Source organism: Protopterus annectens, chromosome 15.part0, assembly GCF_019279795.1.
Source record: "Protopterus annectens isolate FY-2018-M chromosome 15.part0, PAN1.0, whole genome shotgun sequence".
In the NCBI taxonomy this organism is placed as follows: Eukaryota; Metazoa; Chordata; order Ceratodontiformes; family Protopteridae; genus Protopterus; species Protopterus annectens.
Genome location: NC_056749.1, coordinates 226,533,625 through 226,558,181, shown reverse-complemented (window position 1 = coordinate 226,558,181; position 24,557 = coordinate 226,533,625).

Here is a 24,557-nt window from a genome sequence, read left to right as displayed (position 1 = left end):
AATCTAGTATAAAGAAAAATAAAAAAGACTTTTAAGGATGGGAATATATCTGAATTGTATACAGCCACTAAGGAGCTGAAAATAGAAGTTTAAAGAGCAAAGCAAAATATAAAAACTGAATTAGAGGGTAAGATGGCTACAAATAATTTTGGATCTGTAGGGTCCAGTATGAAAACTATAGCAGGTATTCAGAAGTCAGATAATAGTGGTCATATTATTTTAGATGGCTGAGATACAAATTTTGATTTTGCTAATGCCCTTAACTCTTTTTTCAATTGTTTTGATATTTTTGATTTTAGTAATGACATGCATAATTTGAAGCAACAACTTAGAGATAATCAATATTCTAGTATAAATCAAAAAGAGGTAGAAAAGACATTTCTTTCATTAGCATTAGGGAAAAGTGACAGACCTGATAACCTTTGTGGTTGTGTACTTAAAACTTGTGCAAGAGAATTAAGTTCTGTTTTTCATCATATATTTAATAGATCATTACTTAAGGTGTGGAACGATGCTGTGGTAGTTCCAATTCCAAAATTGAAATGTCCAAAAAAATCTTAATGATTTTAGGCATGTAGCTCTTACATCGATCGTACTGAAAACTTTTGAAAGGTTGATAAAGTTAAAAATTTTAAAGAAAATAGAGCATGTGCTTGAGCCTATGCATTTTGCCTATAGGCCACATAGAGGGGTAGAGGATGCAACAATTACTTTGCTTAATTTACTTGTTAAACATCTAGAAAGTAATGGGTCACATGTTAAACTCTTGTTTGTTGATTTTTCTTCTGCCTTTAATACAATTTCACTACATGTTTTGATTAGTAGATTGCAAGAACAATTTGATTTGGGTCATAATCTTATGGGCTGGATTCTAGATTTTTGACCAATAGAACACAGAGAGTTAGAGTAAATAAAACGTTGTCTGATCTAGTGTACTCTTCAACAGGAGCTCCACAAGGATGTGTAGTTTCAGCCCTTTTGTTTATTCTTTATACAGACATGTGCAGGAGTATGCATGAAAATAGGACCGTTTTGAAATATGCTGATGATGCTGTTGTAGTTAGTTTAAAGAAAACGAGAATAGTCATGGTCAAGGTAGTACTGATTTTGTTAAATGGTGTGATGAGTCTTATCTTCAGTTAAATCTATCTAAAAGTACAGACATGGTAATTGATTTCAGAAAGCATGCACATGATATAACAGTTATAAATGTATTTATTTTATTTGTAAAGGGTCACTTGGTTGAAAATGTACAGTCTTATAAATATCTTGGGACAGTTATAGATTCAAAGTTGAATTTTGAGGAAAGTTGTGTGTAGAAAAGGATATCAAAGATTGCTTTGTTTGAGAAAATTGACCCACTTACAGATAGAGAAAAAATATTATCTTATTTTACTGTGCTTTCACTGAAACAATTCTATCATTTTCTTTAGTAGCATGGTATGGATATTTGTTGATAAAAATAAAAATTCTTTGAATCAGATTGTAAAATGGTCTAGTAAGTTGATTGGAGAACAACAACTGAACCTTACGTCTCTATATTTTTGAAGACTGGAAACAATTGGGTCATCCCTGATGTAACTTGTATTCAGTATGCAGATGACTCAGCCCTAATCTGCTCTGCCACCTCCGCCACAGATTTACAATCCTTGTCCAAAATCACTTTCAACAAAGTAGAGAACTGGCTCACTGGCCGCCAACTACTATTAAACCCAAATAAAACCAAACTAATACTCTTCTCCCCCACTTGCAAGGTCTCCTCACCACCTCTCACCATAATATCTAACAATGGTACCATAATTTCCCCAGAACCTAGTACTAAACTACTGGGAGTGATCATCGACAACAACCTCAAGTTTGATGCTCACATAGACAAAACTATTAAAACAGTTAATAAAAAATTAGGCTCTTTATACAGGATTAAAACATTCCTAACCCCATCTGCTAGAACTGTTATTGCCCGTACACATCTGCTATCGACCCTTCTTTATGCCTCACCCATCTTCATAAACCTAAGCAAATCAAACCTCAATAAATTAACTAGGTGCTACAATAACATTTCCAGATTTGCCACAGGATCAGCTTATAGAAACCATCACTGCCTTAACCCTCAATCGTTAGACTGGCTTGAACTTCCCTATCAACTGCAATATAACCAACTAATAGTTGTTCACAAAATCCTCTACCAACCAGACAGTACACCCATACTGAAAAATATCATTACTCCCTACAGTAACCTAAAATCCATTCGCTCTTCCAATAAATTGCTAGTGCAAACTGTTAAAACCAACAATTCAGCTGGTGAATCACTATTCTCCAACTCAGCTGGTAAAAACTGGAACCTACTTCCTGCTGAACTCACCACTGACCCCTCCTTATCCCAGTTCAAAAAATCCCTTAGGAAATACATAGAAATGCAGTGGCTTTGTCCCTGTACAAAACCTTGACTAACCTCCACTCAAACATAATTCATAAATGAGAACCTCATTACAGGAATAAAACTCTGACTCTCTAACTGTTTAAAATTCTGTGTATCACCCACCTACTGGAAAAATTTAAAGTTAACACTACACCATGTATGATAACCACCTTTAATATATGTGTTTTCCTTTTTCAGTTGAAATCTTTAACTATTTCTTTCTCAGCTACTTGCTTCCAACCTTTGCTGTGTGTATGTGAGAAAAACATGTACCTGTGTGTACATATTGTTAAACAAATCTCAGTTTTGTGATAACTCACTGTAATAATTTCACTGCATTTACACTTGTTTTTGTACATTTGGAGCTTTTCTCCCCGGGCCTCCACTGAAAATGGACCTGTATCCAGTCGGACTTTCCCGATTAACAAAATAAATAAATAAATAAATAAATAAATAAATAAACTGTTTAATTTTGCAGGATGTTTCACATCCGTTATATGCTAAATTTCAACATGTTTTATCTGGAAGAAGGTATCTGTTCCCAATGTAAAAAACAAAATGGTATAAGAATAGTTTTATATCAGTACCTATTGTTCAAATTAATAACAAATGCATTCAATCTAAAGAATAATCTGCAGTGGTATCATGTCCGAATTCCAGCTTTTTGTCTGTTTGAAAACATCTGTTTTGAAATGCAAAACAGACATGATGGTGGCACTTTAAATTAGTGAGGGTGTGAAACAGAAGATTGGAGATGTGCAATATAGAATGTAAACTCCTTGTCTTTAAAAGTGTTGTCTTAATTTTGTTTTCTGTATATTTTATGTTTAAATGTATGCATTGTGACCAACACTAACTATATACTACAAACTAAATTTACCTAAGGGTAAGAATAAAGGAACTGAACTGAACAGGTCAAACAGACTACTACTTTTGCTACCTTTAAGGCTAGTACTGATGTCTAGCTGGGTAGATGCAAATTTACACCAGGGTTTATCATATATGGCCCTGCTGAATTAGGGTGGTGAGTGTTATTAAGTGCTTTAAAAGTAACACAAGAACTTTTAAATCTGTTTGCCTGTTCCTCTGTTCCTGCATACATTATAAAAACAGAACTATCGATATTCAGATCATAAAGACAGACGCAACTCTCAAATGTCCAAATTTTTGCAGAATGTCCAGAGTTCTGCCTCATATTTTTAATCTTTATCCCAAAAAAATTTGTGGTTTTCTAAAAAAAAATCATTGTGGACTGAAGTCTCTACATAATGACAAACATTTGTTTCAGACTTCATATTCTTCAGAAAATGCATGCTTGCACAATGCCTTTTATTCTAGAAACTTTATAAGTTTATAAAAGTAATATTTAAAAATCTGTCCCCATTTTTTGGGTCTTTGCCCCCCCATTATTTTTGACTTTGTCCACATTTCCTGTGCTAAGAGGTTGAGAGGTATGAAGATAGATATCAAACAGATTAGGTCCCAAAAACTGAGCTACAATGAAGTTGAAGTTTAAGGAATAAGTTCACATAGCGCTCAACCTTTCATCTCCAAGTTGAGGAACAGTACATCTCGAAATGTGGAAAAATGGGCAAAATGTGGAACACTACTGGTACTATCAGCTTAGTAACAACTTCAACTAAGAAGCTCACAGGATGGTTAAAATGTGCTACTTTATACTTATAAAAAGTTCTTTTGATGAATTAATATGACTCAGCACTATTTACCACATATTTCAGTTTGAAAAGTCTTAAGTCTGAATGTGCATCAGATTCTTTCAATGTGGAACTTTGAGAAACATGTTTTTTTAAGAGCCAGAAATTAGGGACATTCCTCAGAATGAGATACACTTGAGAGGTATGCCAGTCTAAATATATATCTTCCAGATCCACCCACCAAATCCTGCCCGCAAGCCAGTTTTGAATCAATGAAAGGAGTTGTTTAGTTAATTCTAGACTAACTTAATTTTGATAAATTGTATCATGGTATGATGTGTTGAAATAATTGTGAAAAGTTGATGGGAATTATATTTACCTGTGCCAGCAGCAGAAGGGGACCCAGGTGAAGATGGGGCAGAAGATGGAGCTCCAGCAGGTCTTCATACAAGGCAGAGGTAGGGGCACTACATATTGGTACACTCTGTCAAAGACATCAATTATGTAAGTTTACAAACTTAATATAAAAGTGGCAGTTGACTTATTCAGAATGCATGCCTATTGAACAATATTTGCAGTATTACTACTACTTAGTTCTATTTGTAATATATTAAGAACAATCTATCAGTAATATTACCTGTGCAAGACATTAAACTTATGTGTCAAGAATTACTAACAGAATTCTTGTCACCCTTTGTTTTCTGTATCATTGTAATCGTGTCTCCTTTGTAGTCCCTGGGATGCCAAATTCTAAGTAGCTAAATTAAAAAATGCACTGTAATGGCTCTTTAATCAAGCTAACTAAATATCTGAGTCATATTTAGTAGCTTTAATGATATTAAGAGCTCTAATAATATGACTTATGTTGCTGGCATCTATAAATTAATTTAAAATATCATTTGCCCTGAATTGAAAATTCCCTTTACTGATTTTTTAAATGACCATAATGTTTGACTTTTTTCTGATGTTTAAAGCTTTTGTTTTTTACAGACTAAGGGAACCAATACCTAATCTTTTGATCTAGGTGCATGAATGCTTTTAAAAAATAAGTTCTTTTGACTTTGCAATTAATGGAAAAATCTATCTCCATGCTGACACTTTCAATATAGTTATTCTTATTTTGTTACTTAACTTATCATACTCTAATTTATTTATTTTTGTGTTTCTTCTAAGGGACGTGTTTTGCATAATTTATTTTTCCAATTATTTCTTGATCTTAGATAATAGCGGACATAAAACACCAGTATTTAATTTTCTTTTTTGAATTTTCTCTGTACATGATGTTATTTGAGTCTTAAAAACATGCTAGGCTTTATTTGCATTCAGTCAAAGTCATTGTACCAATTTCAGTTGGAAAAAAATGATAAATACTGTTATGCTATCAGCTTTTCCAACTAAAAAATAACTGCCATCATGTCATTAATTTCAAGAAAAAAATGAGAATTGTTCTTTGATTTTGTAACCTGACCTTGGTCTATTCTCTAAAGCTGAAAAAAAATGACATTGTAATCTTTACCAATACAAGAAATTGTATCATGACAAGAGAGTCAAATTCTGTTTAAGCTCTAAAGTATTTCTACCTCTTATGAGTCTATTAGCAACCTGTGTCAATTGGTTTTAAACAGGGAAGGTGTAAAGTAATTAAAATGTCCTGTCTAATGCATATTAAGTACATTGAAATTCCCTAGTAGTATTTTGTTTTGTCAAAAAAAGTATGTAAATAGTTAAAAAGTATGATATGATTGTAATTTGTACTATGGAGGTCTGTGCACACACAAAAAAGCCATAAAGAAAGAGTGCTCAGTATTTTTATTTCATGACTAAACAATCGGTTTTGATTTCCTTTCGGTCAGAAGTGCAGTGTTCCCTAATCTCAATAGTTTCATTTATGTAAGCAGGTATACCTTCAACACTATAAAGTCTATCATTTCCATTTAAGGCAGCAACAGCTTACAGCCTGCCAGATGCTGAAAACACTATTCACCTTTAAATCATTTCTGCATAGTGCTTGTATTTAGAAACAAATGGCACATTTTGGGAGGTGAATTATCACAGTGGGTAGTGATGCGCAGGAAGGCTGTGCTTCAGATAGGCACTTATAGAGTGACCATGCTAACAGGAAAAATAACACAGTATGCAATACATGCAAATGAACACATAATGACATTCAAATGAGTTACATCAGGTAATGTGAGTCATTGCACATGCATATGACAAAGTCAAGGACAGTGGCATGAGTTATAAAAGTATAAATTTGCATGAATGCTGTGGCGATCATCTTCTCTTAACCATTATCTTTTCTCCGTGAACAGGCGTATCACTCACATTAAGATGCTACGTGCAGTATCTGGTTTAGCTGGTCAGCATGAGGTAGTGATTGCTCTTGGAGCCTATGTCCATAATGTTGTTCACTGCCAGCCTACTTGTTGTAGAGGAGTCCATCAGAAGCTCACATACCATGACCTCCATGACTAGGGCACAGACAACCACTACTGTGAAGACAGACACAAGACATGGGATCCAGTAGTCTTGTGCTGTCTTTACATGGAATCAAGCGGCAATGCATAGAATGCACATCCTAGAGGATACAAATGTTTGTGTGACATTAACCAGCCTTTCCACAAGAACTTTGAAGCATCCGACTGAGGACATGCTAGGAATTTTGTAGGCCTTAACCTCTTGAATTGGCATCTATTCCTAGATGTGATGCTGATGAATGTGTAGATTTGGTTTTCATAGACAGCAGAGGAGAGAAACACTCTTATGTGGGCATTTTATGACAAAACTCATTACCCTGAAGTCCTGACTGTGCCCATATTGCTATCAAGACTGCACTTTCTCCACATGGCTTCAATTATATCAAACAAAAGGATCCCCACTCCAACTGACAGGTGGTGTGCTTTGAAAATTGCATCTATATGCCACTCAGGAAGCTCCCACCATTCCTACATCTGCTACACATGTGGGGGACTTTCCCCAGGGTCACTTAGTGGATAGATACAGTGAGGCCATGAAGGTACCGTGTGATAAGCATAGATAGCAGACCATTTATAATGGTGATTACTGTTGTATGTTGCAAGTGATGCTACACATGCCATACAATGAAGACATTGCTGAAGACCTTCATGTGCACCCCTAGAACAATAGCAGAGATCATTCAGACATGGAGCACTGTCAAATGTGTGATCAGAGTGCTGAAGACCCACTTCCACTGCCTGGATACATTTGGTGGCACACTGCAGTATACACCGGAGAACTGTAATAAGATATTTGTTGGTCTGCACTTTTCTACACAAAATGCTGCTAAGAAAACTGTTATAGCAAGGACAGAGTATAGTACTGTCTGACAGGACTGTGCCAGCAGCAGAAAGGGACTCAAGTGAGGAGTGAGCAGAAGATGGAGCTCCAGCAGGCCCTCATGCAGGGCTGAGGTGGTGGCATTACATTGTGGTACACAGTCAGAGAGGTGGTGTTGGGTCCAGAAACAAAGGAAAAACTGAAACGTGAATTTAAATAACTAGGCTATGCGCTACAGTGAGCTGAATTCCAAGACTATGCATCAGACATTATCATAGCCACATTACTCAGAAGAATGACAACAACACAGTCATCCTCATTTTCAGAGCTAGGGACTGGTCAGTTTCTATTCATATTTTGTGTTTAGATTTTTTTTTTGTCAATAACTTGTTGATAGTATGATCATTTGCATTTGGCTGTCAATATTATGATCATTAGATCAATAGAATGTATGTATGTGTGTGTGTGTGTGAATATATATATATATATATATATATATATATATATATATATATATATATATATCACAACACCCAGCGAAAAAAGGAGCTTTATCAGTCCACTTCAGACCAAGTCACAAATGTTAAAAACAAGCCTCTACCAACAATGCAAATTTAACAGAGACTTACTGCCAAACGACACATCAACTGCAGAGAAATCCAAGTTCAAATTGCTGTGTGCCACTTGATGTCAATATTAAGAGTATGAATCCAGAGTATTAGAAAACGACACAGAAATTCCACTTGTGAATCAAATCCCAGAGTTGATTTTCAATATCAAATATGCCAACAATACCCAGGTCCAAAGTTGTATAAGTAAAAACTTTAATAGCATAAAACAGAGGAATGACGGTCACACACACGCTTCTTCAGATTCATATAATACAATGAATGCACTCCTTAAATAGTAAAAACACCTAGCACATTTGACAGCAATTAAATAAATCAATCACTTAAAAAATCTAATTGAGTTAGATTAGATTGCATTTATCTCAGGACGTACTTATATGGTCAAAGGAAGTAACAGAGATGTTGTCAGTGTAAGCATCCAACTTTCTGTTGTTGAAGGAAGGCCCCAAACATATATTCTGGTTTCAGGTGTTGCATGTGGAATATGTATCACTCCGTGGTGGTGATATTACCACTAGGTACTTAGACTAGGAGCTAATAGAGGTAGGGGATTGAACGATACTATTTCCCTTAAACCATACTTGAAAGGTAGACCTCTTCGTTGAACTGCTTTCTGTATTTTGTTATCCACCTATACTTAGCAATAATTTTCATCCACATCTCATGTATATACATTTTAATGGCACAGGTTGATTTTTTCTCTTTTTTCACATGCTTTTTATGTTGTTGTTGTTGTTGCTTTTATTCTTAAGTAGGTTTTTGGTATAATATGAAGTTATGTTTTTATCATATTTGCAGTTGTATGTCAGCAGCAATATCCTTTTTCATTGAGGTTTTTTCAAAAAATTTTTATGTATATATATGCATACATGTACACATGCATATATATATATATATATATATATATATATATATATATATATATACTTTTATGATTCCAGAACTTTCTTTCATAATTGTTAGGCAAATATGATAGTTACACTTTGCTACACATATTTGATAGTTTTACATCTCAGTTAGTCTATCTGTTCAGTCTGAGATATTGCTACATAGTAAAAATTTTTGGTATAGCGTTAACGCTATTATTCCACTAGGTGGCATTGTAACTGAACTTTGTTAGATAACCAGCTTCTGTATATGACATACAGAATGAAATACATTCTAAATAGAGTGTGAGCAATTTTAAGTTGTCTAGTATAATAAGTAGGAGAATGCTTTGGAATATTATTAAAATTGTTTTTTCTTTGAGGGATGTGAGATTGTGCTGTTTTGGGTGACTGTATGTCACTCTTGTGTGGGTGGATTGACTACAGAAAGTTGGATGCTTACACTGACAACATCTCTATTACTTCCTTTGACCATACCTGAGATAAATGCAATCTAATCTAACTCAATTAGATTTTTAAGTGATTGATTTATTTAATTGCTGTCAAATGTGCTAGGTGTTTTACTATTTAAGGAGTGCATTCATTGTATTATATGAATCTGGAGAAGTGGTGTGTGCATTCCTCTGTTTTATGCCATTAAAGTTTTTACTTCTACAACCTTGGACCTGGGTATTGTTGGCATATTTGATATTGAAAAGCAACTCTGGGATTTGATTCACAAGTGGAATTTCTGTGTTGTTTCCAATACTCTGGATTCATACTCTTAATATTGACATCAAGTGGCACACAGCAATTTGAACTTGGATTTCTCTGCAGTTGATGTGTCGTTTGGCAGTAAGTCTCTGTTAAATTTGCATTGTTGGTAGAGGCTTGTTTTTAACATTTGTGACTTGGTCTGAAGTGGACTGATAAAGCTCCTTTTTTCGCTGGGTGTTGTGATATATATCTCAGGGATTCTTTGTTTGTTAATATATATATATATATATATATATATATATATATATATATATATATATATAAACCCAAGGATAAAAAGGTCACACAGACAAACTATTCAGTAAAAAAATAGAAGAAAAGCCCAGCTAAACTACAACTTTCAATGTGTGATGCCTTAAACCTCCTGAAACAGAGACCCATGGATATATGCAGATGATCCCTTAAGGACATAAAGTGTTTCAGCTACGTGGCTTGAACTGCACATGACTTTATACCTTTTATACCATGTTGCTGAAACATTTTATGTCCTTAAGGGGACACACGCACGCGCACACACACACACACACACACACACACACACACACACACACACACACACACACACACACACACACACACACACACACACACACACACACACACACACACACACGCACACACACACACACACACACATTCCAACTTTAAAATTGTACAGTGACAGAGAAAGGAAAACAGTCCAAACTCTGTGTACAAAACTGTTACCCTCTGTCTGTTAATGTATGTTCTCTTTATATAAAGGACATTAGATGAATGGGGCACTCAGTGACAGGGACTCAATGAACTGATTCTCAATGAGTTGTCTCTCACTTAGATGGTTTGCTCTCAAACTTCAAACACAACTTAAGCATACACATAATTCTATAAGTATATAGCTGTTAAAGACTGGTAAAATACTAACCAATGAGGTGAGACTTCCTGGTAAAGGTGCACTGATCCCCAGCATACATTACGCTTTGTAGTTTGCTTCTGATAATTCCCAAGGTAATGCTCAGAATTTACATGCACCTTTTAACAAGACTGGAAGGTTCGCTATTAATTCACCACAAGCAGATCACCATTGATTCATACTATGCATGAGCTTAAGGTCCAGTCTAATGACCAGTACGTTATTGCTCAAAATGCTATACTCAGGTCAGAACCTTCCAAATTTTCAATAACAATGCTCTGAGAATGGAATACTTAAAGGCTGGTAAAATACTAACCAATGAGAAGCAGCCAAAATAACAATTTTACCTTTACCCATCCACACTATTAAACAGCTCTGGGTCAAGGTTCAGTACAATCTCCACTCCTATATTCATTCTTTGTTAATGACCTTCCATTGACTTTACCTGATCTCAATATTGAGAATACATATGACATTCCTGTCACTAAGTAGAGTAAATCTTATACTGATCTGCAACTGAAACTCCAAACAAACCACTGCTCTTTTCAACAAATTGCCATTATTTCTATGAAAACCAACATACTGCACTTTGCCACTTCTCATAAATTAGCTGCCCTTCCTCATCTTTCTGTAAATGATGTACAAGGAACTGTCATTTATTTTATTTTTTTATTTTACATTTGTTAACCAGGCTAGTCTAGCTGGATATATGTCCATTTTCAGTAGAGGCCCGGGGAGAAAAGCTCCTCACATAATTCAATTACAAAGAGACATATTAATAAAAAGTACAGTAAGAATATACATTTAGTAATAAAAATAACAAAATACCTAAGGCACACCAAAAAATATACTAGTTCAGTAGAAGCATCACAATTAAAAAGCTAAAGATTAGCAATTTGTTTTTGATAATCTGGAGAGAAAGAATTAGTACAGGACATTAGAATGGAATTAATGAAGAAATACAAGGGAGGAGAAGAGTGAGAAGCAATGGTCTAGTGAGGAGAAGAAGTAAGAAGATGGAAAAGAGGACAGGGGAGAGAAAAAGGAGGAGTGGGTCAGAGCATAAGAGGAGAGCAGCAGGGCGATAAGAAAAAAGTATATGTATAGCTAATAAGTACAGTGAATAGTTATAGTAGAGTAGGGGAATGAAGAAGCTTAGTCAGGAGTCCTACAGGAACAAAGCCAGTGATTTTGGAAGTACAGTTTGATTTTTTGTTTGAAGAGTGGTAAGGAGGGGATTAGAGTGATATCAGTGGGTAGCTGATTCCATGTCCTACCTACAGTATTGGTGAACAGAGAGTCACCAGCTAAGTTATGGGATTTTACAGATTTGGTCATGAGTTTAGAAGAAGATCAAAGGGAGGTAAGATTATTATAAGGGCTTAAAAGTTGAGAAAGTATAGGGGTGCTATCAGGTTGGTAAAGTATCTTGTGGGCAATGGTAAGTTGTTAGATCATAAGGCAGTTTTGTAGCTCAAGCCAGCCTAGGAGTTTTAGGTTATGACAGTGATGTGTTCTAAAAGGGTTACTGGTGGCAAAGCAGGCAATGCTATTGTAACAAGTTGCTAGTTTATTTAGGTTAGCCTTCTTAAGATTAGTGAAAATAGGTGAGGCGTAAAAGAGAGTAGATATCAGATGGGAGTGGGCGATAGTTGCTCTGGTAGCAGGTGTAAGAAATGGTTTAATGCGGTATAATGATCCTATTTTTTTGTTAACAGTTTTGATGATGTTATTGATGTGTTGATCAAAAGTGAGATTGTTGTCAATGGTTATTCCTAGCAGTTTAGTTGTTGTGTCAGGAGAGATGACAGTGGTATCATTAGACAAGATGTTGAAGTTTAATGGGGAGGCTCGAGTGGTAGGAGTGAAAAGGAGAAGTTTCGTTTTTTTAGCATTGAGGAGGAGGTACCGTCTAGTAAACCAAGTTTCAACAGTGTTGAAAGTAGTTTGAGTTAGTGAGAGTAGTCCTGAAGAGGTAGATGCTGAACAAATAATAGTGGAGTCGTCAGCATATTGGATGCAGGTAGCTTGAGGGATTACAGTGTTGAGATCGTTTATGTAAAGGGAGAAGAGAAGTGGGCCGAGAATGGAGCCCTGTGGGACTCCAATAGAAACAGGCAATAAGGAAGAGATATGATTGTCCCAACGAACGGCTTGATGTCTGTTGCTAAGATAAGAAGTAAACCATTTTATAGCCAGGTTATCAAATGAGAGGGATTCAAGGATGTTAATAAGGGAAGAGTGGTTCACCATGTCAAAAGCTTTAGAGAGGTCAATGAATAGAGCAGAGGTAAAAAGATTGGAGTTACGATAGTTGTTGATGGTATCAACAAAGGAAAGGAGGGCAGGGGAGGTGCTATGGTGGGGTCTAAAGCCATGCTGACAGTTGGCTATTATGTTGTGTAAAGAGAGATACTGTACAAGTTGCTGATGGATACATTTCTCCATTATCTTAGCTAGAGGTGAAAGAAGAGCAATAGGTCTAAAGTTAGAGTAGTCAATAGAGTTACCACCTTTGTGTAGTGGGATGATATGAGAGACTTTCCATATATCTGGTATGGTTCCCTCTTGGATAGTCCTATTAATGAGTATAGATATAGGGTATGCAATCTGTTTAGCAGCCTTTTGAAGAAAGAGAGAGGGGAGTTTGTCAGCAGAGGGGGTGCAGGGTTTCAGTTTGCTACTGAATGCTACTAAATGCTACTGAACAAAAAACCTTGGACTTGATACCAGATCCATCTCTCACCTTCAGTTTTCACATGGACAAAATAACTCACAAGGTGCTTTCTAAATTTAACTTGTTCTACTAGGTTATTCACAATCTCTCACCATCTGCCCATTCAGCTATTACTAGAAACATTTTACATCTCAAGCTTGAATTCAGACTACTATTATTGACAGTTCATTCCTCCTATAATACTCAGAGTAAAAACTGAAAGTATAATATGCATATTTGTACTACTGGCAGACACACTTCTTCATCACTGCATTTTACTACTGGATAACAAGTGGTCATCACGTTCCTACAAGGCTTCTTTATTACTAGGCTCTCTGTTCTTCAAAATTTTAAATGCCAGCTACTGTCCTTCTCTGAGGTTCAAGTTGCCCATTAATAGTCACAGCTACACTCAGAAGCAGCCAAAGTGACAAACTTACCTTTACCTACCCACACCGTTAAACAGCTGTGGGTAAACAGTCTTCTCCAGGCTAGATCCAGCAATCTGGGACCACCTACCTAGAGACATCAAACACCAGGAAACCTTCAATGCCTTTTAAACAAGCCTCAACAAGCACCTGCTGCAGGAGCCAATGCACATGCTATCAAGACAATGGTTAACTACAGGTTACACAAAAAGCAAGACTTCTATGGTGCTGCGGTAGCGTTGTAGCCTCACAGTAAGACGTTGTCCTGTTTGATTCCCAGCTAGAGCGTCTTCTGTGTGAAGACATGCGTGAATGGGCTTACCTTCGTTGAAGGTTGTGCATCAGGGCCGGCAACTCGGCATGCAAAAATCTACTGCCAATCATTAGTGGACCGGAATTCTGCTGTGGCGACCCCTAACTGGGAAAAGCCGAAAGACATAGACTGTCAGCAGTTGCTGAGTAAGATTATTGTTTAAAGAAATTGTATGTATGTAAATAATTATAAAACTGATATAAATAGCACTTAACTGAAAATATGGTATACATTTCTAGTGTAAGTATTATCCCAAATGCTTGAAGAAATCAAATGTTTTTGTCTGTGCTCATTGTATCTGCTGTTTCCTTACAGCTAACTCATAATTAATTAATTATTGCTGCTCATTGCTATTTGAGCTTGGGTCATTGCTGAAAAGGGGCAAAAGACCAGTCCACTTGCCTAGTTAGTTAGTTAGTTAGTTAATTAATTAATTAATTAATTAATTAATTGAGACATCGCTGTTCATTAGTGGCAGAACAAAAAATGCTTTCCTGACTCAGAAACATACAAGCTTCTCAAACTTATAAAATTACACTTGTAATCCCATCACAAAGTTTAAGCTGCACATCTAAAGTATTTTTATAAGGCCAAAAGTAGATTTAATCTCACACTGTGTGTCAGACCAGTGGCACAGTGATGCAGTGTGCAACGGTGTCACCTCAGAATAAGAGGTTCTGTTGTTTGATTCCTGATTGGGGTACCATCTATATGGAGTTAGCATATCCTCCTTGTTTTTGTGTAGGTCTTTTCCAAATGCTCTGATTTCCTCCCACATTCCAAAGACATAGGAGGTTAGTAGGCTAATGGCCCTGGGGCCCTTACAAGACTAGCCAAGAGTTTATCCCCTAAAAAAGAAACCTCAGTCAGCACCTGTCACCCCTGCAAATGAGGGACACAGGTGGAACCCCTGGGACAAATTTGTGGTTTCCCATCCACTCATCAAGGCTGCGCTTGAAGATGGTCAGTGAGATACTCTGATATGTATGGAAAGTCTATTCCAGAGACGGGGCAGGCTCTGAGAGACAAACCTGTCTCTCCAGCAGGTTTTGTTGATGTTGCATATTAGATTCAGGCCTTTAGAGTGGGTAATGTGTGAGGAGTTAGACTTATGGATATGTAACATCTCTAGTAGGGCAGGGTCCAAGATTGCCTTGTAGGTGAAACACAGATCACCTCTGAGCAATCTGTATGATAGTAGAGTGATAGTGATTTGAGCCTGTCCACATAGGACAGGTGTTGGAGGTCATGGATTCTCTTTGTGAGGTATTTCTGTGGCCTTTCCAGTTGGTGCAGATGTTTGGAAAAGTACATACCAAACGGGGCATAATACTCAATTATTGGTCTAATGAGGGAGAAGTACAGAGAGGTTAATAACCTCCTTTTTTTCTGGATGTAATCCCTTTACTTATGAGAGGAACCAAATAAAAGGCTTTTCTGACCACTGCCACTAAACAATGGTCAAATGTGAGATTGTTGTCAATCTGAGTACTCAGGTCTCTCACAACAGGTTGTGTGCTTGGGGGGGGGGGTTGCCGTTGATATGGTAATCAGTAGGGACCGTGTTATTGCTGAATGGTATGATGATACATTTTTTTGCATTTAACTTGAGGCCATGACTTTGGCACCAGTCATTAGTTGCTGTGAGACCGTCTTGCAGTATATTAACATCATATGAGGAGTCAATGACAGCACCCAACTTACAGTTGTCCGCAAATTTGGTCAGCCACAGGCCTTTTATCTTTGTATGCTGTAGATAGATTGCTGACTTCTAAATTGTTAAATAGGTATGAGTGAGTTTATGGTGTGGAAGAAAGGCCTCGCACTCTACTTCCATTTTCCTCACTTGTCCAGAAAATTCTAGGGGTGATAATGTTCACAAGCTTGCTATAAGTGTCAGCTGAGACTCTTAAGTACAGATAGATAGATAGATAGATAGATAGATAGATAGATAGATAGATAGATAGATAGATAGATAGATGAAGGGATGGCTGAGTCAGACCATTGCTTACGTTGTCTTAATTCACAGTAAAACTTAAATGTTTCATTATAATCCATCTCATGGTATAAAAGCATCATATACCATATGCTGCTAATAATGTACATCTGGGAATGAACCGGGGACATTGGTAGATTCACTTGTTGAAGAGGGAAGAGATTAATTATCCTGCAAACTTCTCTCTCTCTCTCAGGATTTCTGTTGTTGAGCTCTAGCAGGACCACAAAATTAGATATTCCGCAAGTCACATAACTAGGTATGAACATGTATGACTATGTGCTTGTTCCACAATTGCATCACTGCATGTGTGTGGCAAGGAAAATATTAGCCTCATTAGAATAAGGGAAGTTATGAGCTTTCTCTCTCTATATATATATATATATATATATATATATATATATATATATTATTATATACCAGTTAAATCTGTTTACTCATTGCCTGGCATTATGCTTTCCAGTCACCCTGCAATCTCTCACTTGAATATTTTTGGCAGGCTCTTATTTGTAGCTATATATCTGTGATTTTATAACTGTTGTTGCTGTACATACTTGAGCACTGGGCTTTATTAAAAGTTTTAATTTTATCTTAGCTTGCTTTTCAGCTGAGTGCATGAAATTTTTATATACTGGTGTTTAGAATTTACAGTATCTAGGTTGTGGTTGTAGGTGGAAACAATTATTTTTTGAGACCCATTTAGAAATTCATTAGAAATTAAATTTAGGTCCATCTGACTGCATCTTTTTATTTTTAACTGTTTTACTTCTTAACAAGTAGTGGTTGTGCAGATTTCTTGACTACAAACTCTTACCTCCTTCCATTTGTTATGTTCATCCTGAGTATTTTAAATTACACACCATCTAACTGCAATTTATTATGGTTAATCATTATCATTAGGTACTTCTCTGCTTGCTTAGTGCAAGTTTCAAGGCTGCAAATGGAAACATGTCCCATGGGCTTTGCATGTTTAGCCTGTAGGGAGAAAGGCAAGCATAGATACACAGACAATTACCTTGAAAACATAATGATAATAAATACTGAGATATACTGAAACATTCATGCAGGGAATATTTGACTTAACAGGCAGAAGCAGATGGAATGACATGCATTCTGATGGCTGACCTCACATTAGCCTGTATCAGTTCTAAAGAATTGTCCTACTGTGCAAAAAAGCCTTCTACAATAGGCATTTTCTGTAAAATATCAACAATCAGTTGTAAAAAAGGAGGTGCAATATTATACATTTGAAACAGTTTTTGAGTAGCAGAATGCAATACTTAGAAATATTGCTTAATTAAAGAAAAACAAGTGTAAATGTCTCACATTTGCTTATACGTTTCTGTAAAGGAATGCTGTTAGCTGCATTATTTTTATGATAATTAAGACACTGCTAATACAAGCACTACTTTTGTGGAGACCAGCATAAGTTGCAAGAAGACTTGTATGCCAAACAACAAATCAGTGATATTTCAGTGACTGCATTTACAGACATTTAATTTATTTTGACCCAGGAAGTTATTTTACCTCCAAAAACTGTCCAAAATATGGGAATGGAATGTGGCTATGGTCCATGCCTGCTACTGCTGTAGGTAGTATAGAAAAAAGGCACACTATATATTAGTGTGGGAGCTATCCGACTAACTTACTTTGAGTACTTTAAGATTCCACGAACAAAGATGGCCAGACTGATTTTTCATTGGGCTTGCAGGACACCTGTAACACAGACAGTCAGTTTAACTTCCTTGTCTCATGAAGCCATTATTGACTGGTACCACTTTAGAAGGTTTGTACACACTAGAAAATGCTGCAGGTTGACAGACCAGGACAGATGGTGTAGGCAGATGAAAGTCTCCTCCTCTGTGCCAAGTACAACTAAGGAAGAAACATGGCCATGTCTGTCCATATTTAATAGTATCCTATCCTTTACACTGAATATTGCAATTGCGTTTTTTACTGTTTGTCTGTAAATATGTATAGAATTATTACTATCTCTAATTGTTAAGTCATTTTGCAAGTCCCATTGGCATGTTGTATATGCATAGTTTCTTTGTTTTTCATTTTATGTTCTATTTTTCTGTGCTTTTCTGCACCTAGGCTAAGGCTGGAAATGGTCCAGGTGGATCAATGTTCTACCCCTGTTAATAAACAACTAGCTAACCATATGGGTTATGACTGCAGTAAGAAACATGGAAACATTAATTTTGCATTGCAACATGATGCTGTAAGTTTGCTGCCCGTGATACCTAGCACCATTATTATCACTGATGAACGGACTGCATTCTGTGGAATGAATTGAACTGAGGGAATGAATTACCAGCACAATATTGTTAATCACTCATAGAATTTTGTGAATCTCATTACTGGAGCCAACAGAAATGTCGTGGAAGACTGTGCATGCTGTGGGCAATAAAAGCTTCATATCAATGAAAAGGACTACGGTGGAATTTGTGCCTTCTTACCATGTTGAATCTATCTGGTGGAACAGATATGACAAAAAGCACATACTGACAGACCTTAATAATTTGTTAGTGCACACCTGTGAGCATCAGGAGAAACATTTAATTGAGAGCTAGGAAAACATTCATCCACCATCGTCAAAACTGACTGCCATTTTAAATGTCAATGTTCCATGTTTGATTTCATTGCTGATGTTGCAGCTTTTGGCCCTGCTTGTTCTTATATTTCCCTTTTTTTAAACATTTTTCTGCGTCATCTGATGTTTGATTGTTTTCATAAATAAAGCAATGCAGAAATAATAGAGCTGTTGCAAGTGTTTACCATGTTTTACACAAAAGTTCTACGGGTTTTTGCATTAACTAATGCATGTATGTGGTAATGTGTTAAGTGTGCAATTTCTGACATATTTTACAGCTGCCAATTTTAGTAATGTTTCACCTACTTACGTGTGAACTATCACATAAACACATAAATGCATGTGGCAGAGGATCTAAGGGAAACTGTAGCCCCCTAACAGATGTTATGCTCCTACTTAAGAGTGAACCTGCAAGCTATACTAAAAACTACAGACCAATAATTTGCTTTCTGACAATGTATAAACTATACACTTAGAAGAAAACTCAATCACGACAATAGAACAAAAGGGTAACAAAAGAAAGTCGTATGGAACCAAAGATCATTTGTTGTGTCATAGGCAAGGCTCAAAATTCAAACCCACCTCCGTAAACAGCACAAGTAAAAAAATGAGGGTTTTGCTACTCAATGCCAGGAGTTTAAATCTCAAAATGCATGTGCTCGAAGCACTCCTAAGTATGGAGAACATCAACATCTGTGCAGTAACTGAAACCTGGTTCAAGGCTCCAGAGAGCACTCCAGCACTACTGGGCTATAACTCATACCACACATTTCGGCGACCGAAACGGAGGGGGTGTATCCATATTCATCAAGAAAACCACAACAGGCACCCAAAAAGGCAAGGATACCCACACCTCCAGGTTAGTGGCACAGCATGATACCTCTGAAATCATCAATGTGCAGCTAACATCAGGCATATCTGCAATGCAAATTGTGGCCTGCTACAGATCACCCTCCATGACCCAGGACCACCACTCCGCCTTTCTGGAGACATTGGAAAACATGAAGGTCCTACCGAACACCCTGATATTGGGCGATTTCAATTATCCTACCATTAACTGGGAAAACTACTTGAGTACAAACTCCCAGGCTCAGCGCTTCCTGGAATTTATCAACACAAATGCCCTGGATCAGCTGGTAAACTCCCATATTGGACCTGGTCATCACCAAAATGGGCGACAGGTGTTCCGCACTGGAGGTCAACCCGTCACTGGTTAGATCAGACCATAAACTAATCACCCTGGATGTCCACACCCCACCACCACCCCCAACCAAGGAAACCACAGTGAAAAACTTTTCTAAAGCAAACTTCACCTTACTTAAGGCAGAGGTGGTAAGTTTCACAGTCCCCATGCTAAAGGATAACACTGCCCAAGATGCAGAATCCTTTACAATTGCACTCGATGAGCACCTACAAGGATGCATGGATCATGTCATCCCTAGCAAAACCAAGACTCACTCCCCTAAGAGAAGGAAACCAGTCTGGTGGACCCCTGCCATAAACAGGTTATATAACAAAAGGAGGAAACTAGTTCAGAAAAAAAAGCAAATCCCAAGAAGGAAAGACATCCCTTATCAGTATCAGTAAGAAACTAAGGTCCCTCTTAAAATTATCCAAGGCTATCTTTGAAAGAAAAATAGCCAAGGATTCGAAAGATAACCCCAAAGCCTTCTTTAGCTATGTCAAGAATCTAAGTGGCAACTCACAGATATGCTCTGAGCTAGTGCAAAATAGCACAAAATATACTGAACCTACTGATATTGCTAACATCCTGGCAGATAGATTCAGTGCAAACTTCACCTCCCTCTCACATTCAAAAGGGCCCACAACAATACCGGAAAAGTATAGTGTCCTGGAAATCACAGAAGCACAGGTGAAAACAGCCCTTTCAAAAGCCAAAAACACAGCATCAGTGGGGCCAGATGGTGTCCCAGGCTGCGTCTTGCACGAATTACAGAACAAACTAACCCCCCACCTAAACATGCTGTTCAACCTTAGCCTCTCCACAGGCTACGTGCCCATAGAATGGCACACAGCAATGGTTATTCTGCTCCACAAAGGAGGGGCCACAACTGACCTTGGTAACTATCGCCCCATAAGCTTGACTAGCCTGGTCTGCAACTCTATGGAGCACATCATCATGGAATTCATTAACAAAGACATTGGGAACCTCCAAACACTTAACCTGACACAGTTTGGCTTTGTTAAGGGCAGATCATGCTTACTAAACCTGGTTGACTTCTTCGAGACAGTCACCAAGGTCATAGATGAGGGAAAGGTGGTTCACACAGCCTACCTTGATCTTGCCAAGGCATTTGACACCATTCCTCACTCGGGTATTACAGAAAAATTCACCAGCCTGAACATAAACCCCTACGTCACAAGATGGGTTGCCAACTGGCTTACAGACAGAATTCTCACAGTAAGAATAGCGGGCTCCAAGTCCGACTCTAAACCAGTCACAAGTGGTGTCCCATAAGGCTCGGTTCTGGGACCCCTACTGTTCGGCATATATTTCTCAGAAGTACAGGCAAACACAGGAGGACTATGGCTAACCAAGTTTGCCGATGACTGCAAACTGGGAGCCATAACTGACTCTCCGGCTGACATGGATAGCCTTCAAAAATGCCTTGCTGAGACAGACACCTGGTGTCAAAGTCATGGCCTCAAGCTAAATGCCAAAAAATGCATAGTCATCCCATTTGGGAAAAACAAAACACCCACAAATTACCACATAGGTGGCAGCACCCTTAATACAGAAGAGGTAATAAGAGATCTGGGGACCCAGGTAGACAGTAATCTTTCCTTTGACAATCATATTGCCAAAGTAGTTAGGAAATCCTTCTATGTGGCCCATCTAATTACTAAGGGGTTCGCATCTAGAAATAAAGAGGTTATAGTGCCCCTCTTCTCGTCACTCATCAGACCCATCATAGAGTACAATGCCCCATTTGGGATGTACCTCACAAGACACTTCCAACAGCTGGAAAGACCACAAAAGCACCTCACCAAGAGGATTACTGACCTCAAACATATGTCTTATGCAGCCCGACTGAAAAAACTCTGGCTGTACTCAGTGACATATCGCTTACTCAGAGGTGATCTCTGCCTGACTTACAAAGCCATGTCCAACTCAGAATTGATGGACATGCTCCACCTAAAGAAATCCAAGTCACTGAAAGCCATGCACTCGATTGAGCTAAACCTCACCACAACAATAAAAAGAACATGCTGGAGGGATAGATTCCTGTCACAGAGACTCCCCATGCTTTGGAAAAAAATTTCCTAACTACATTAGGCAGAGCCCCTCACTAACACTCTTCAAGAGAAGCCTTGATGAGTGGATGGGTAACAGAAAATACTCCCCTGGGATCACTTCATTGGCTCTGCTTGACAGAGGCTCAGTTAATTAATCAATGGAGTGGCAAAAGCCGACACACTCTGGCTAGACTTATAAATGCCCTCGGACAGATAGCCTAGTACCTACCTATGAACCTATGAACCATAATGGAGCACTATAAAAAGGGGAATAATTTAAGTATGGCAATGATAGACTAAAGCATTTGACAGTATTCGACATTCATGGATAAAAATGTATAAGATACATTCAACACTGGTTGATTACATTATAGCAACCATGAAACAGTGGCAAACCACTTTGCAGTTAAGCCACGTTAAAGGGCAAATTATTATTCCAGGGATACAAATTCAAAGGGGGATATTCCAAGGTTACTCTGTCACTGCTGCTCTTTTGTCTTGCCCTTAACCAATTAAGCTGTCTACATAACAGATTAGGTCATGGCTACAATTTGGCTCCCAGAGAACAACAAAGTGTAAACACTTCTTATCTTCTTTTTGTAGATGAGTTAAAACTGTATAGTTCATCAGATGAAGAACTGAAAGCACAACTGCAAGTGATCAAAACTTTTTCAGATGATATAAGTATACCATTTGATCTTGATAAATGTGCAAAAGCAACATTTAAAGCAGGAAAGCTGCAGCACCAAGAAAACTTCAGTTTGGGACAGGAATGTAATATAAAAGAACTTGAGCAAGATGGAGTGTATAAACATTTGGGAACTGATGAAGGATCAACAATAAAACATGAACAAATGTGAATAAAACATAGTAAGGAATATTTTAGAAGACTAAAATTAATACAGAAAACAGCACTAATGTCTAGGAACTAAGTCCAAGCTATAAACCAATTTGCTCTTCCTGTTTTAACGTACAGTTTTGGAGTGGCTGACTGGCCCCAAAAGGTGTTGGATCAGTTGGACAGGAAAACAAGTAGGATGCTTCATGCTCATAAAGTGATTTATAAAAATCAATGTATGCCAAGACTATATAGTCCCCATTCTGAAGGAAGTATGGGCCTCTTTAAAATTGATTACATGTATAGATCTGCAATCGTGGGACTGCATACATATCTGCTGACCTTACATGAAAGACCCAAATGTAGTGAACGTTTTGAAACATGAGGAGAATTAGAATAAGATTACTTCCCTTCTTAGTTTAACAGAAGCATATAAGCATCAAGCGGGAATGGAAATCAAACCAGAAGCAGATAAAAATCAGGCAGCAACTGAATATGCCAAAAAAACAAAAGAAAGAATATAAGGTGAAGGATCAGATGAGAAGGCATGAAATGTAAAAAATGTAAAAATACAGTTGCAAGTATAGAAAACTTTTGGAACAACCTCATGCTGGTTAGCAACAAATGCAGGAATGGTTAAGGAGAGGCAAATTTATACCAAGAGATAAAAGGTTAATATTGGTGGCTCAAGATAGTGGACATGTTGGTTTACAAAGTCCATTGAACAGGTGGGAAAAACAGACAAATGTTGGGTTTGTAAAGCAGAACTGGAAACAGCCGCACATCTTGTTGCTGGTTGTGATATACTAATGGCAGAAAGACTTTATATTGAAAGACATAATAATGTGGCAAGACTGTTGCATTGGGGACTGTGCAAACATCATAATATTGAGGTAGCTAAAAAACACTGGAAACATGAGCCACAAAGCATTTTAGAAAATGATGAAGTTTATATCACATGGGATCACAGTTCAAAAATAGATGTGAGAAAACCAGATATAGTAGTCCAGGAAAAGAAGACAAAAGTAGCATTGCTACACCCCGTGTCTTACGTATAGAGAGACACTAAGTCATAAAGTACCAGGATTTGCAGGCAGAAACAAGGACGATGTGGAAGAAAGTACCCAGACAGTTCCAATAGTAGTAGGAGCAACAAGTCTTATAAAAAATGATTTACAATTGTACTTAGATATTTCATTGATACATATAACTCTGTATGAATTGCAGAAGTCATTACTGGGCACATTGCAGGCGCAGCAAGAAGCACTTTTCATTAACATCAAAGACTGAAAAAATACAAATTTCATGAACTTTAATCATACTTTGACTTAGGAATGGGGTCTATTCCCATCATGGCATTAGAAACCCAAGAGACTTGGTGAAATTACAAAAAGGTCATGATTTTGTAGCCCCCTGTTGCAAGCTTTAGTAATGCTTTACACACGGATCTGTGAAGTTTTATATCAAGTAGTTAATACATGTGCCTCAAATTAATTGATATTTTGCATACTGTTCTGTGAAATTTTAGATCAAGAAGCAAGTGCATGCGGCAGGGGGTTAAAAGACCCTAGGCAGAAGTTACAGTTTCTGATCTGTTTTCCTGCTTGTTCAGCTAATTAAGTAGGCAGGACCAATCAATTTTGCTTGTGTTGCTGCACATCATGCCAGGGCAGTGTTTGCTGCTGCTGTGCATTGCTATATTTATTGAGTCCTAATCTCTACAGTTGCCGGAAACATTTCTATGCCCCCACCAATGCATGCACACACAGAAAAGGCAACTGTCTTCATATCTCTTTCAGACTACTCTCTTATTTTCTTGCTTTGTACTTTAATATTAAAGTTGCTCAGGCCTGGAGCATGTACACTTCTGGACTACAACA